General features: G+C 37.6%; 1 protein-coding gene and 1 non-coding gene across 2 annotated transcripts in view; both read right to left on the bottom strand.

The window, feature by feature from the left end:
• The window catches only part of RNF2 (ring finger protein 2), a 37,210-nt gene extending 28,074 nt beyond the window's left edge, over positions 1-9,136 (bottom strand). The window contains exon 1 of the mRNA XM_006089858.3: positions 9,119-9,136. The gene's annotated coding sequence lies outside the window, so the exon portion shown is untranslated. The remainder of the gene's footprint in view (positions 1-9,118) is intronic.
• A 4,065-nt stretch (positions 9,137-13,201) lies between these two features.
• LOC111826278 lies at positions 13,202-13,304 on the bottom strand. Its single transcript, XR_002829563.1, has one exon. It is a non-coding gene; the product is annotated as a U6 spliceosomal RNA (small nuclear RNA).
• Between the last annotated feature and the right edge of the window lie 4,291 nt (positions 13,305-17,595).

Genomic DNA, 17,595 nt, shown 5'->3' with positions numbered 1-17,595 from the left:
GGTGCTCGCTGAGCCTTCCCCGGCCTCGGCCCACCCGTCCTGCTTCCCCGGCCGGCGGCGGGGTGTGCGCTGCGAGCTGAGCTCCCCGCTGGCCGCCCCCCGCTCTTCCACCGCCCGCCCCTCAGCAATCCTCCCCGGGCATTCACCTCCGGGACTTCCCCTGAACTTCGGCACCCTGCCGCCCCCTTTCAGCAAAGACACACTTTCCACCCTGCACGCTGAACCTGCAAGATGCAATGATCCCGGGGAAAATGACCTTCAGTTCTCAAAGCATATCGTGGGACGTCTGTAAGCGTTCTCATCAGCTCTTACTATTTACCTGGCTGCTCTTTGATTCCTACCTCTTTGGCCCCTTCCAGTATTACTGTCGGAACCTGAGAATATACTGGTAAGAACAGGTTAAATACCTGTAATCATTACCTAAAACACAACCAACTAGTCTACAAAAAATTATATAAAGTGCACAAAAATTAAGCTATACACTGAAGAAGTAACAAAGAAGTAAAAGAGTTCCCTGATCTCAAGATGTACTACTATTGGTGAGATGTAAAGTTCTCTTGCAAAAATCAACAATAGCGGGGCACTCATGGATGGCATAAAGGAATGGGCTGCACTGGGAACTGGGCAAGCTAGGTTTACGGCCTTCAATGTGTCTCTAACTATGGGACTTCAGTAAATTACATAACTCCTCTGGATTTATTTTTTCTTATTTGCAAAATGAGAGGATCGTGTTGAATGATTTTTAGGTCCTTTCCAGCTTTCGAACTCTCTAAAGCTCTCTACAAGCAATGCCAAATAAGTGGCTTGAATTTACTTAGGATCTTGGAAAAGAAAAGGATCAATTTCAGGTGGTGTGTTCCGACGATTTCCTGAAGAACTAGGATTTAAGTATCTAAAATATTAAAGACACGCTTTGTGTATCCTGTCAATCCATTAAAGTAAGAGCAAAGCATTATTATCAGTGACTTGAAAACTTTCACCTGCTATCTATAGCTTTAAATAAGAAAGTATAATTCTCAGATTCTTCCAGGGTAAGCCTTTCCTCCAATGTGAAAAATAAAAATAATCAGTAATGCTTCCAATTCTTCCTTCCAGTAAGGTCCACTTTCTAGAAATAATGCAATTGCAGAAGCATCTCCCATCTTTATTTATGATGACTGCATGTGTAGTTCAATTAAAGATCTTAATAATTCAAAATATTTTGCTCTAGTTAAAATGCTTATGAAAATAATGATGTGCAGTTAGATTAAGAAAGTCAGTGTTGAGAAAAGTGATCATTTGTAGAAAGCGTGGGAACTTTATGGATGAAAGTTAAATATAGTACTTAAAAAAGATTCACATGAGAATTAGTGGGAAAATGGAAAACGTATGGGATATCTGGAATAAGTGTGATTAAAAAGCTAGACCTCGGGCTAGCATCCTTAATATGGAAGATACTACTGATAAATTAATGGAACTCATATTATCTATATTATCTCTTACTCAAAAGCTTGGCACTATGGCTATATTAATTAGGCAAGTTTATGTTAGGCAAGCATAACTTTCTGGAAGTCACTCAAGAGATCCAGTGTTATAAAATGAAACTTGGAGTTTTTTCACAATACCTATGAGCAGAATAGGGGTTCTGGGTGGTTGATATTAGTATTGTTCACCATATCCCTAAAGTATTAATTAGAAGTGATAATCATATTTTAAGTAGGAAAACATTACATTAACACTACATAGGTGGATGACTAGATAACTCTAGTTAAAATATTTTTCCCCTCAAAAAACAGGGGAAAATATTTTTTCCCTTCAGAAGCAGTAACCTGTTAATCACACAGTGAATTAGGTAGGCATCTCTGATCACAAGCATTGCCTCTCTACTGGCTGTCTGCGATGTGTAATGCTACAAAATTAGGGAGATTAGTTCAGCTCAATCAACTTTTATCGAGCATCTATTATGTGCCTACACTTTACCAAATGCTTGGAATAAAGGTATTAGTGTAACTTACGTAATTAGGACATTAGTTCCTTAAGAGCAGAAATCTTGCCCATCAGTGTACACCTAGAGAATAAGCACAATATTTGGCACATATCATAGATGCTCAAGAAATAGGTGTTAAGAGAGTGAAAGACGGGGAATCTTTGATCCCAATGTGTATGTGAAATAGAATGAACTTGGTTTACTTCTCACTGTTATTACTTAAGAGCCGAAATTTCTATCAAGATTGCATTTAGTACCTCCAGAGGCTTTCTTTATTTAGGCAGTGTGTCTTAAATGGAATTTCACACCTGCCTATTCTATATCTACCACATAGATTTCTTTTCAGCTGTTCTCCAAATATCTAATTGTTATGTGCTCATCTAAGATGAAGACTGCAGACCACCAACAGATAAGCTATGTATCTAACCCAGTTTAGAAGACACTTTTTTTTTTTTAAAAGAAGTTCATTGATTTTAGGAAAGGAAGGGAGAGGGAGAGACAGAAACAGTGATGTGAGAGAGAAAAATCCATCAATTGCCTCCCACACATGTCCCGACAGAGGGGTCAAACCTGAAACCTGAGTATGTGTCCTGACCAGGAATGAAACCTGGCACCTTTTGGTGTACAGGACAATGCTCCAACTAACTGAGCCACACTGGCCAGGGCAGAGAGCACTTTTATATCCACGATTTCACTGAATCTTCAAAACAGTCCTCTGAGGTATTATTCCTACTCTATAGGCAAGGGAAATGTGACTTTTGTCACATCGAGCTCAAAGTGGCAGAGCTGAGGCTCAAACCTGGGTCATCTGACTCCAAATCCAACACACTTTCCATTAAGCCATGTGTGCCTTCCAGCTCCACGCTGCATACACAAGTTTAGACTTTTTTCTTTCTTCTTTCTTTCTAACTGGTAAGCAGTATGTGAGACAAACGTCTAGCTTCCTCTCAGCACTAGTTATTAATCTAATCCTCAGCGTGGTCTATTTTCAAGAAGCTACAGATGATACTAAATATAACAGTATATGGACCTGATTCATTGGCAGAAAACCAGCAGGTTTTGTTTTTGTTTTCTTAGAACACTTACTTTAAGAAAACAACCAAATAAAAACTAAAAGCTAGGTTAGAAGACTGGAATATTATGTGCAATGCTTTCTTTGAAAGGGTCAAGTTAAGTAGGGACATCGTAAAAAGGCCGAAACAGACTTATAATTCAGGGTGGCTTCAGGAAGCAAGCAACTCAAGATTTACAACCGCGTCAGCTAAAAAAAGAAAAGTACATAACTCTAGCCACAAGCTTTAGTGGAGTTTTATTTGTGTTTCAGCATAGTGTATTTCTTTTTGTGACACTTCCCTTGGTGTTTTGGTTCATTGTTCCTTTTTGTATTCCCAAGACAAAATAATTGGTGCTACTCTTAACTATCCAATTTAAAGGAGTGAAACAGATTAAATAAGATGGGCTAGTTCTGCTTTTGAGAACTAAACAATAGTGCTATTTCCCTCCTATGGTGACTTGGAATGGTATTTTTATATGTCCCAGATGTGACCACATTCTGCCTAACATCTGTTAGAGCATTTTATTAAAATAATGAACTAGCATGTGTTTGAAAAGTCAAAAGAATGAATAAAATTTTTCATTCTGATGCAGCATTGGAGAGTCCACTGTTTCTTTGCAGTTAATAATGGAGTACATAAATAGGAGATATTATTGTGACAGCAAATTTCAAACAAAATAGAGTAGGATTTAATAGTAAATGGCTTTCGTTTTCTCATATGAAGAAAGTTTGTTCTATTCAAACAAACTCTGTAGATGTTTCCTTTCAAAATGCTTACTGCAAGAGATGAAATTTGTGCCTTGGCAAGGATCTAGAAACACCAAAAATCATCCTGGGAACTAACAAGGAATAGATGATGAATATTGAAATCCAGAACTCAAATGGAAACTTCTCTGGGAAAGAAGGCTAGAAGGTCCCAGAGGGAAAGCACAGATGAAGAATGCAGACTATTTAAATCAAGTTACAACTTGCTCGAACTGCCTTTATGGACATTTAAATGTTTCCCATCTAAAGCAAGCGTGGGGCTAGAATGATTTTTGTGGGGTGAGAGAGTAGAGGGTAAAGACATCTCTTAATTAACACATTTCTTAGAAATGTGTTTTGTTGTTTTTTTTAGTAGAGAATTTAAAAGAACTGCCAAATCCCACCCATACAAAGAAAGTTTTGTTTTATTTTAGACTACATCAAGATCTGGAAACCTCTGCAGTATCCATCTGCTGACTCATTAGCATGTTTTACTCCACAAAAGCAAACCATTTAAATATACATTGAATAACATACTAAAGTAGGTTATAATTTAGGTCAGCGATTTTCAACCCGTGTGCCGTGCCAGGCACACTGGTGTGCCACAAGAATTTTTAAAACATGCCATACCTGACTATTTAAGTCAGGAGCACTGACCTCTTTTCCCTTAGATTATCAAATAAAAAAATGACAACAGCGAACACAACAATAGCCATCTGGTGTGAATGAATCAAAATTCTGTCTATATTGTATTTGTGAGATTGGCAAAAAAATATATTTTATGCTGTGCCACAGAATTTTAGTAATTAGTTTACATATGCCATGAGTTGAAAAAGTTTTAAATCTCTGACTTAGATAAATCTGAAAATCATCCTGGTAACCTAGAAAACTAGGGTTTTCTGTATTACATACAGGAAGAGAGATTTTTCTAAGGATGTTTGTGTGTAGAAAAAATTTGTTTCATCATTTTTTTTAAATAAACATTTTTTACAGAGAGGAAGGGAGAGAGATAGAGAGTCAGAAACATCGATGAGAGAGAAACATCGATCAGCTGCCTCCTGCACATCTCCCACTGGGGATGTGCCCGCAACCCAGGTACATGCCCTTCACCGGAATCGAACCTGGGACCCCTCAGTCCGCAGGTCGACGCTCTATCCACTGAGCCAAACCGGTTTCGGCCATTTTTTTAAAATAAACACATTTCATAGATCATGTATAAGATTCAAATGTGTGCTTCCTTAAGAATTATGAAGTCTGCCACTGGGTAGTAAGATGAGATGAAAGTAGCTGCAAATGAACTGTTCTACAACCGTATGATATCCATAGTCAATGGGATTTCAGTTCTTTAACTTCTTGACGTTTGCACATCCTTAGCCTCCAATCTTCTCTCTTGAACTTCACATTAGCTGTTCTGGTTTGACCTTTTCCTAAAAAACTGAAAGACTACTGTGGGCCTGACCTCAACACCACTGTCCCTTCTTCCACATGATCCAGTTCTTAGCTATTTGGCAACCTATTCATTTCCTGACTTCGCTCCTTAATTAAGCTTGACCATATTTTCACCCAACCTGTAGCTCGGGACTTGACACATAGTGAAAACACACTGCATTACAAGAAGATGTCACAAACAACCACACCATTCGTGGTACAGGAAAAGAACCATCTGTATTAACAAACACAGAAGATACAGAGCTCATTAGTGGAAAAGAGCAGAGGAGCAATGAGATTGCTATCTTTGGTACTGAATATTCCAGGAATGATCTTGGGTCAGAGGAACCCACATGTTCGGAATGCCCTATGATATTGTTGCAGCTACCCAAAATAAAATAATGACCAACAGGAAAGTTCATTATTGGTGTACTTTCTTTTTTTAAAATATATTTTATTGATTTTTTTTTTACAGAGAGGAAGGGAGAGAGATAGAGAGTTAGAAATATCGATGAGAGAGAAACATTGATCAGCTGCCTCCTGCACACCCCCTACTGGGGATGTGCCCACAACCAAGGTACATGCCCTTGACCGGGATCGAACCCGGGACCCTTCAGTCCGTAGGCCAACACTCTATCCACTGAGCCAAACCAGTCAGGGCATTATTGGTGTACTTTCAAGAAGAAGTGTACTTGGATGTTGATTTTAAAGACTATTGTCAAAACACTAACATTTCATACTAAGAATAGAAGCTTAAATGCTATACTAGTACATTAATCCTAATATTCCAACTGTAACTTGAAATTTGACTAGTTCTCAAACTATGTTTAACAACGTCCTCTCCTATTTATTTGCTTAGATTAGTAGTGTGTGCCATGTCATTATTCATCTTTCAACATCAGTCCTTATTCATTTATTAGAGGCCTGGTGCATGAAATTCGTTCATGGTGGGGATCCCTCAGCCCGGCCTGCACCCTCTCCAAACTGGGACCCCTTGGGGGATGTCCGACTGCTGGTTCAGGCCTGATTGCCTCCTAATCGCTCCCCTACCGTCCTTATCGCCCCCAACTGCCCTCCCCTGCCGACCTGGTCCCACCCAACTGCCCTCCTCCTCAGGCCTGGTCGCCCCCAACTGCCCTCCCGTGGTGGCCATCTTGTGGCAGCCACCTTGTGGTGGCCATCTTGTGATGACATTGTGTGTGATGCCACCTAGGCTTTTCTTATATAGGATATATGGGACCTAGCAATTGACCCAATGTAATATATATGCATTAAATGTATATGTGTACACACTGCCTTGTTCTTAAGATACATTTGTTATGCTTTTAAGTACTGATAATAATTACAATTTTTAAAAAACAATCACTAAAAATACTTGCTTTATATTTTTACAAAATAGTATCTAGTTTAATCATACAATATCTTTTAGAAAATGCAAATTTGAATAGATATAATTTTCTGTCTACCATGTTCATGCAATCAAAATACTCATTGTTAGTCAATGTTTATTAAGGACACGAATATTGCATACATTATTGATGTGCATGAAAAATGAAACAACCTCTAACGAGGCCAATTGGTAGTTATCTTTCAAAGTTTTAAGTGCAAATATCTTTTAACCTAAGAAGTCCAATTCCAGGAATGTATCCTACAGAAGCTCACACAAGTGTGCAAAAAATATATACATGGATGTTAATTTTTGCAGTTTGTGTTGGTAAAAAACTGCACATTTTTGGCTAAATAAATTTTGGTATATTCATACATATAACTGTTAAAATAATGAGAGCTGCAAGTACTGATGTAGACAGATATCAAAGATATATTATCAAGTAAAAAAATCAAGTTTCTCAGCAATATGTACCATATTCCACTTTTGTAATACAAAAATATTCAAAAGAATATATACCAAACTATTAAGAAGGATTATATTTAAGGGGAAAAGAACCTGTGAGGACTTTGAGTTTCTAAATTACTTCTTAATTTCTGTATTGTTTGAATGTTTCACACTGGAATAAAACATGTTTTATTTTGAAAGCAGCAAAGACACAATTACATATAAAAAATCTAATAAAAATGAGTGAAAATCTCTGCAGATATCTACCTTGTTAAGTGAAGGACTGGAGTAAAGAATACAGCTGTTCTATATCAAGCATCATTAGCCAACACACATAGGAAAACTAGAACTTGGAAATTCTTTACTTTGTTTCTAGTGATCTAGTGATACAATGGCCTTGAAAATCAGGAATTCTAATGCTTATTATTAGATCTCAATCACCATTCCCATAAACATTTCTAACCCTACTTAGTAAGAATTTAGGCTAAAAGGGAACAAACCAATGATTATAGATCCCTCAAATAACAACCCATTAAAATAATTCTAGGACCTATGTAATTATCTTGGGATTCTAGTTTCTTAATTTATGTCCCACAATCTCTAGGGGGAAATATCAGGTGTTGTTTGCTAATTAGACTCTCTGGTACTTTCTCAAGAAATTCTTACTGATTTAGCATGTAATTGCTGGAAGCAAGCACCAATTGGAGGTTGAGAATCAAATATTTGCTTTATTCCATCTTATACACCTCTGTTCCAGGGAATTTTTTATTTTCCAGACTCTTTGAGATCCCACGTGGTAAAAAATGTGGGCAATATATTCGGCTGTGTTCAGGAGAATTGACCTTATTCCAAATATGGCTCAAATGTCCCGCAGGGTCACAGCAAGAAAACTAGCCATTGAAAATGGGGTGTAGTAGAGGTGGGGTTGTGCAGAGATAAAGGGGCTCTGGAACTTACTGAAAAGAACAAGGTTGTTGGTCCAAAGTGGCCAAATGCCCATAGTTGGAACAAGAATACAATACACAGGCAAGGAGGAAGTCCAGAAAAACAGGGTTCAGGATAAGTTAAATGGATGCAAGTTACTCACCTGAAAGTTGAACGAGGGGGTCCGAAGCCAAGAGCATCAAGAGAAGCTATCTCTTCTTTTCCTCCAGTTGAGGGGATGACAAGTGAGGTAAGGAATAAGGGCAAGGTACAAACAACATGATGGATGTGAGCGGAAGCAGGCATAGGGACACCCCTGACCTTAACTCTAGATCCTAAAGTGTCAGGCGGGCCAAATTTGAAGACACATGCAAAACAGAGCATGACATGTCTTGAGAAGCACAGAGTCATAAGAAAACAAAGGATGTGGATCCAATTACAGCACCAAAACTGGCAAAAGCTCCTGAGATCAATGGTAGGAATCAGAGAATGAGATGGAAGACAGACAGGGACAATGAGAGCTAAACATACGATGATTGCTTTCTCTTGGCTCTCCTAATTTCTCCGACCTTCTGACCCTGTTCAGCTCAGTGTCTTTGTGACTTCTCATTCCAACTCTTAAGTTTTGGAATGTTCCAGGGTTTTGTCTTGGAACCGTTTCTTCTCTTAATTCATATCCTCTCCCTGGGTGATCTTATTCAGTCACATGGCTCTAAGTATCCATATGTTGACAACTCCTAATTTTCTCCAAACTTATGAACTTCTGTAAGTTTCTGGAAATGTAAGACCTCTCCAAACTTATATCCAACTCCCTCCACTTAGATATCAAATAGATATCTCAGATGTAAAATGCCCTAACTGGACATTCTTTTTGAGAAGTAAACAAAGAACACTCTATGATTGTTAACTATTCTTTTGTTTGTAGCTATAATACCTAGATTGCTTTATAAGACCCAGTTAAAATAAATTATATTTTAGATAATTAGTTAAAATGACATAAACAGTACAACTTTAAAATTAATGTTTCAAGTCTATTTACATACATGTTCATTTATACATTCCTTTAGTAAGAGTCTACAATTAACCAGACGCAGCAATTCAAAGAGGCATAAGACATAGAACCTCTCCTCAAAGAACCCAGCATCTAGTAGTGGAGACAGACACATACCAAATGTCAGTGAGGCGGAGAAGAGAAAGGCAGTAAGAATAACTTCCTCTTGAGGGTCATTGTTAATTACACACCATGGAACACCATTTCTGAAAGGGCTCCAGTCTTGGCAATATTAGCTTTAATCCTGGAAATTAGAAGAGTTGTAGGTAAGTTCCTAACTGTGCTTATAGCTAATAACCTCACAAACTCTGTATGTGTCAGATATGTGTTATTTTATAAGCATCATCTCATTTAATCTTTACAATAACCCTATGAGAAAGTTGCCATTTAGTTTAATTAGAAAATGGAGGTTTAAAGCATTTCAATACTTGCCTAAGTCACCCCAAGTAATAGGGTGGGGAAATCCATATCCTTAACCACTATTCTAAACTGCCTTTTTACAATTAGTGCTTTAACTAATGAAAATGGTGGTAGGTGCTTTTTTTTTTGTCTCTGTACTAAAATAAAATAAAAAAATAAATGTATGAATGATCCAAATAGTGAATATCCATTATACTTTAGTAATAATCCCCAATTACTAAACACAATTGGATAAAAAGGACAATAGCTTAGGAAGCTGTGAAATGGTAAGATCAGTTTTCAAAGCTCATAAAGACACAGCAGCAGTAGGGATATTATTTCAAGTTTCCTGCTGATTGCCTTTGGAGATAAGCTCTTAGTTCTAAAGTGCATTCTGTGTTTTGGGCCTTCTCTTATTACTATAACACAAGCCGAGATGGAAAAATCATCAACCTTGCAAAGACTTAGAGAATAGAAGCCACAGCCTACAGGAATATAGTCTTTTAAATTTATTACCTGTTATGCATTGATTTATCACATATGGCAGGAATTTAAACCAGATGCCTGCTTAACGGAGGGGCCATCCCATGATGGACAGGGGAGAAGAAAGGAATGTGACCTCATCTAGAAAGTAAAGAATGAGAACTTGTAGGTGATTCAGAAGTTTCCTTTTATGTTAGTTATACAATAGAGTAAAAGTTCTTTGATCATCTTTTCAAATTAACCAGGACTTCATTTCTGAATTTGGAAGTTGTTGAAATTTCTGGCTTATGAAATACATTATTTTCATTTTGAGAAAGACCTAATATTTTCAGAGTAACTTTTACTTAATCTAAAGCAAAACATTCTTGGAAAATACAGCTCTAATATGTAAATATTAACATCTCCTCATCCCCATTTGCTCATTTTAATGTGGAATTTAGATATTACATTCTAATAGCTAGAATTCAATAGCACATTTTTATCTGCCATCTGTTTTTAACTGAAGCTTTAAAATATCTTTCAAGTTTATATTTAAACTAGAGGCCCGGTGCATGAATTCGTGCACGGGTGGGGTCCCTCAGCCTGGCCAGCGATCAAGGCCAATGGGGTGGGGTAGCCGGCTGGGGGGAGGGACTGCAGGAGGTTGGCCCCAGCAGCAAGCTAACCAACAGTTGATTCCTCCAAGAATCGGGCTCCCTTTTCCCTCCTGTCTGGGTCTAGGGTGGGGGTGAACCAGATTCAGGGCTGTCAGGGCCCCAGCAGCAAGGTTTGGGTCAGTGCACATCATAGCTACCAGCCAGTCATCCAGTCATCCTGGTCGTTCTGGTTGTTCAGTCATAATGGTCGCTTGGGCTTATATATGTAGATACCAAAAGTTACTTTATTTTAAGGATGTACATTTAAGAAAAAAAAGATTTTTTCACATTAGCATAACATAAATTATCAATCTATAGATATATAATTTTTTATTTTTCAAAACTTTAAAATTATTAGTGGAAGAAATATTTCTCATAATAAATGTTTTAGTTTGGAAACAGTCTTGGAACAAAAAATACACAATATGGAATAACTGCTGGCATTCCTCTATTTTTGAGGGGAAATTATCTTGAAAAGCATTAATTAATTGAGCAAAGATATCTTTCTCAAAAGTACTTGTGGTTTAGTTTTCAGTTTATTTTTACTATACATTTATGTGATAAGACAATTTTTTTCAAAACGATTAGCCCATTTAAACAGTTATATCACAGGAGAACAACCCAAAACAATTGATTATACAAAGGAGACACGCACATGTGTATACATACATGTAGATTGACTGCCAAAGAGAGTTACTTTGCTCAAAGCTAGAGCAGTCATTGACAGACTATGAAAAGCACAGAAGGAAGGCCCTTTTCTGTGTAAGGATATTCAACACATGCCTAAAAGAAGCTACCTGAACGTCTCATTGTATGCCTATAACTGCCTAAACAATTGGTTCATTGGTTTAACTTCTCTCAAACATATATTGAGCACTCATTGTGTTCTGAATACTCTTCTAGGCATAGGGGGAAAGAAAATGAAAAAGACTCATAAATGATATGTCTTGCTTAACCAGTGTAAGGTAATTATCTGGTGACCTTTCTTTCTATAAGTTAAATTTACATGCAACAAAATGCAATATATGCTAAGTATATAATTGGATTAGTCTTAACAAGTGTGTATATTCATGTAACCAATGCCCAATCAAGACATAAGACACTTCCACCACCCCTAGCAAGTCCCTTCATGTCCTCCTTCAGTCACTCTCCCTTCCCAAATAGGCAATTTTATTCTAATTTCTGTCATCATCAGTGAGTTTGTCTGCTCTTGAAGTCACATAAATGGAATTAAACAGTAAGTGTTATTTTATGTCTGACTTGCTTACTCTGTGCCATGGTTTAGAGATTCATTCATATTGTTGTATTAGTAGTTCCTTCCCTTTAACATGGATTAATATTCCTTTGTATAAATGTACTTTTTAAAAAAAATCCATAATCTTGTTGACAGACATTTGTATTTGTTTCCAGTTTTTGGTTGTTAGAAATAAAGCTGCCATTAACATTCTTGGTTACATTTTTGTGAATATATATTTTCATTCTTTTGGATAAGCCGGGAGTGGAACTGCTCAGTCATTAGGCGGGTGTGATTTTATTAAAAGCTCCCAATAATGCAAAGAGGCTGTATCATGTTATACACCCACCAGCAGTGTGTGACAGTTCCACTGCGCTACACTTTCAGCAACAATTGATGTTGTCAGTTTTCTTAGTGTTAGCCATTTTAGTGGGTGTGAAGTGGAATTTCAATGTGGTTTTAATATTTCCCTGATGACTAATAATGTTGAGTACCTTTTCATGTGCTTATTAGCCACTTGTATGTCTACTTTTGTGAAATGTCTGGTCAAGTCTTTTGCCTATGTTTTAACTGTGTGTGTTTTTTCTTTTGTTTTTGATTTGTAGGAGTTCTTTATATGTTGTAGTTTCAATGCCCTAGAATTCCTCTATGTTCTCCCTATTCATCCCTCCCTCCCCAAAATCCCTGACGACCATTGATGTACTGTCTCTGCAGTTTTGCCTTTTCCAGAATGTTGTATAGTTGGAATCATATAATATGTAGCCTTTTCAGATTGGTTTCTTTCATTTAGTTGTATGCATTTAAGGTTCTTCCATGTCTTTTCAAGGCTTGACAGCTCATTTCTCTTGAGCGCTGAATAACATTCTATTGTCTGGATATACCAGAGTTCATTTATCCATTCACCTACTGAAGGACATCTTGGTTGCTTCCATGTTTTTGCAATTAATGAATAAAGCTGCTATGTTTATAATCCATGTGCAGGTTTTTGTGTGGACATAACCTTTCAACTCATTTAAGTAAATATCAAGGAGTACGATTGCTTGATCATATGGTAGAAGATGTTAGTTTTGTAAGAAACTGTCAAGCAGCCTTCTCAAGTGACTGTACCATTTTGCATGCCCATGAGCAATGAGTGAGAATTCCTGTTGCTTCACACCCTCACCAACATTTAGATGGTCATTCTAATAGGTGGCATTGGTATCTCATTATTGTTTTAATTTGCAATTGCTTAATGACATATGATATTGATCATATTTTCATACTTAGTTGCCAACTGTATATCTTCTTGGTGTCTGTTAAGGTTTTTGCCTATTATTTAATCAGGTTGGTCTAATTAAAAATGTATGTAAACATTATAAAGATAGTAACACAATCAAGCTAATTAACATTCCATCACCTCACATAGTTACTATTTTTTGTGTGGTGAGAACACGTAAGATCAACTTTCTGAAAAATATAGACTGCTTCATGAATTTGCATATCATCCCTGTACAAAGGCCATACTATTCTTTTCTGTATCATTCCGATTGTAGTATGTGCTGCCAAAGAAAATACTCAAGGTTTTATTTTTTTCATACATTTTTCCAGTTGTTCCAACACCATTTGTTTAAAAGACTTCCCTATCCCATTGAATTGACTTGGCACCTTGGTAAATACTCAATTGACTGTATAGTATGTGTGGATCTATTTTTTATTTCATTATTCTGCTCTATACACATATACACATTTTATTTTATGATTGTGATGTATAATCCAGGCTTGATTCATTATTATAATTTACACATATTTATTATAATTGTATCCATTTTAAAAATTCCACATGTTCATGGGTCCCTAAAAGTATTATGGGCCTTAGGCACTGTGCCTAAGGATAACTGGCCTTCTAGGGGTAAAGCTAGCTTCTGCACATGTAGCCATGTCAGAAACTAGGTATAGAAGCTTATGAAATTTTCTCTAGGAGCATCAGGTGAGCTTGTAGACCCTGAGCAATTATCTAGTAGCCTGTGATCCATTACTCTTAATGTGATATTCATTGATCCTTTAGCAAGGTCTTGCATGCCTTGCAATAAGAGGTGGTGATCATCTCTACATAGGGATATGCTCTTATTAAGTCTGTCTGTAGTCGAAGGTACTCTATTTTTGTGAGAAACCATGTAGCGATAGCTCTGCTTGTATTGGAGGAGGCGGTGAGGGGAAGAGTGATATATTTCTTCCTTAGCTTATTATAATTAGAGATATTTGTATGAAAATAGAATCTCTGCTGCTTAAGTGTTGCTCAGCTCCTGCTGATCACTTCTCACTCACAGGCATCGTCCTTTGTGGTATAATAGTTGCTGTGGAGATGATTATCCTGTCATGGAGAAAAGAGACTTATGAATTTAAATAAAGAATGAGCAGCAGAAAAAGAGAAAAAGAGCAGCAGGAGCAAAAGAACCATGCCAAAAGCCAAACATTTAATCCAATTTAACTTTCTCTTGCCTTTTAAATATTTATTACATCATAAAGTTGGGTGTACCAACTTAAAAAAAAACACAGTTCAGGGTTAATGACAAATAATGGCAGAAGGAAAAATTAAAAGAAAAGGCAAGATATATTGCTGACATTCTTTACAGAAACAAGAGTGTGTGCAAGTTAAAAAAACACTCAACAATAATAAACATACGCTATTGGGCCGTACTGCCATGGCTTAGATAAACAATTAAGCTATTTGGATAGTTCTATTGCAGCCTAACTTTTGATAAGGTGTTGGGGTCATTCAGACATATTCAACAAGTAGAAAACACAGAGTGTTGAGCTAGAAAGACTGTGCGTGGGTTATGTATCAAACAGAGCTGGATTGACTATCACAAGTATTGATTTTAGGCAGGCTCCTTGGCCCTCTGTGAAGTTCCATTTCATCAAGCATAAAATTGGGATACATTTGTAGGGTTTTTTTCTGGGATGTTCAATTGGCCTGGATTCATATGGCCATGCCTGTTATTTATAGCCAATGTCTATCCTGGCTGGTCATTGCACTCATCCTGATAGGTCAGTGCCCATTTGGTACTAGTTATTATATTTTCTGAATATCATCTATGTCAATCAGGACAGGATAGGCTATGCCACAGTAATAATTTCTAACACCTCAGTGGTTTTACACAATGAAATTATATTTTTTTGCTCTCATAGATTTCCCTGTGGCTGTGGTAACTGTCCTCCCTATTGTGACTAATAGCTTCCAATCCAAGATCGTTATAGCAGGAAGAGGGATGGACATGGGGGAGGGATACTAGCTTTTAATTTCCTTGGCTTGAAAGAAACAAATGAGATTGCTATTCAATTCATGGCCCAGAACTAGTCATATGTCCCCAACCTATCTGCAAGGGAGGCTAGGAAATGTAGAGGAGATTATGTAGTCATTGGTTTACACTAAGTGCCTTTGCTACATCATTCCTTGTTTTGTGAGGATTAGATGAAATGCATATAAGGTTTTATAAAAGTCGTACCTGGCGAGCTAGGTCAGACCACAAAGGCTGATCCAGGTTTAAGTCTTGGTGAGAATGACAAGTTGGTTGAGATTATTATTTTTTAATATATGTTGATTGATTTCAGAGAGGAAGGGAGAGGGAGAGAGAGATAGAAACATCAATGATGAGAGAGAATCATTGATTGGCTGCCTCCTGCACGCCCCCCACTGGGGATTGAGCCTGCAACCCAGGCATGTGCACTTGACCAGAATCGAACCGCAGGCCAACGCTCTATCCACTGAGCCAAACTGGCTAGGGCGAGATTATTTTCATTTTCACTTAAGAAAGAATACACATAAAATTGACCTAGGATACAGGGCAGTACTGTTGACTACAGCACCCCAGTGCCTCCACCTGCCTTTTTCCTTAAGGAAGCATGTCTCAGGTTCAGCAGCCTCAGCGGCCCAAATGGGGGAGAAATTTGCCAGGTCAGCAGAGCCCAGAACAAATTGTCACTATTTTTGGCCGGACTGGATCGTGGTGGTGTGGGGATCAATGGGGAACCACACATAAGGTCCCACCCTATAAGGGTCAAAGAATTTCTTGCTGAGTCGAAGTTATCTATTCCATGATTTATTCCTTATTGAATTTTTGAGACTGCATTGATAATTTCCTGAGTTCATACTGTATGCTTATGGTAAATTTATACTATAATTCTATAGGGAATGCTCAAGAACAAAACCTAGCCTCTTCTCCTAAGGAATTTATAATTTAATTAAAGAGATGAAGTCACTATCGGTAAACAAGTCAGTCAATAAATGGCAAGGAAATATGATTACTTACTATATACCTAAGAAAGAAAATTTAAAAATAGGGCCGCATATAATAAGATGTTGATTTTGAGGTACATATGACCCCCCCAAAAATAATGAAAGGAGAGAAAAATTACTAGGAAAGTTAGTAGAAGTCAGGCAACATTGCTTCTCCATGGACAGTTAGAGAATATTTTGGTGTCGGTTCAAGTGACAAAGCCAAGAAGTGCAGAGAATTTCAGACCACATCCTATATAATAAAAGGCTAACATGCAAATATAACAGCAGAACGACAGGTTGCTATGATGTGCACTTATCACCAGGGGGCAGATGCTCAATGCAGGAGCTGCCCCCTGGTGGTCAGTGTGCTCCGACAGGGGGAGCTCTGCTCAGCCAGAAGCCCTGAGCCCTCATGGCTGGCAAGCTCAGGGGCGGTGGCAGGAGCCTCTCCCGCCTCTGCAGCAGTGCTAAGATGTCCAACTGATGGCTCCCAGACTGCATGAGGGTGCAGGCCGGGCTGAGGGAGGGCTCCCCACCCCTGAGTGCACCAGGCCTCTATTTTAATAATAGGACTGATCTTGGAGGCTGCAGAAATTTCAACCCAATTGCTCTGGACAAGGTGACACCAGGAGTAACTTGGATGCCGTGGGAATGGAATGCCTGGGGGGAGACTGGGGAGACACAGCGAGGGGCTAATGAGAAAGAAAAGTTGGGCTAATATACTTATACCAACAGGTTATAGGCCTTTTTGAATTATCTACAATTGCAATTTTTTTACCAGTATATAGTTTAAATCTCATTATATTGTAAGCATTTCCCCATATTCTGAAATAATGCGTAAAACACCCCAATTTAATCAAATGCTTGCTATGTGACTTTCAAATCTCCTAGCCTCAAATTTTCCATCTCTAAAGTAGTGATAACAGTACCTACTTCACATAAATATTATAAAAAAATAAATGAAAGAATGTATGTTTCTGAACACACATTTTCTAATACTCGAGGAATATTTTCTGTCCATTACAAATTATGTGATGATAAAAACTAAAATTTTTCTTAATACTAATGATTAAGAAATGAGTTTAAAAAATTATTTTGTATATTTCTTTATGTTTGGGGGAAAATTAAAACTTGCCAGAATTCAATAAGTAATGTCTGAAAAATTTGCATCGTTTATCAACTGAAACATAAATAAAGTTGTTATTTGAAAAATAATTTAAATGTGCCTTGGAAGTATTAAAATTACTTAAAACTCATGGCATGTTTTCTTGTAATGAAATGCTCCCTTAATTGTATCCATTCAGCTCACTGAGCCACAGTATCAAGAAAACGGCCTTAATTCCTAATTTCAGATAAAAAACACCGAGTGCAAATGTGTATATTAAAATGAAAAGCAGTAGTGCGTGACAAAATCTCAGTGCATTAAGAGCATAGGCTTTTGAGCCAGAAAAAAAATAGAGTTTCTATCAAGTTCTGTCACTATGTAGTTGTTTAATTTGGTGGTGAGGGACAACCTCATCTGCTAAACTATAAAATAGGGTTGCATAGACTCACCTGCAGCCAGGCTGCAAGGCTTAAAGAACAT

The sequence above is a fragment of the Myotis lucifugus genome, unplaced genomic scaffold (genome assembly GCF_000147115.1).
Source record: "Myotis lucifugus unplaced genomic scaffold, Myoluc2.0 scaffold_65, whole genome shotgun sequence".
Lineage (NCBI taxonomy): Eukaryota > Metazoa > Chordata > Mammalia > Chiroptera > Vespertilionidae > Myotis > Myotis lucifugus.
Note: the sequence above shows the minus strand (reverse complement) of the source record. Positions and strands in the feature narration are given on the sequence as shown.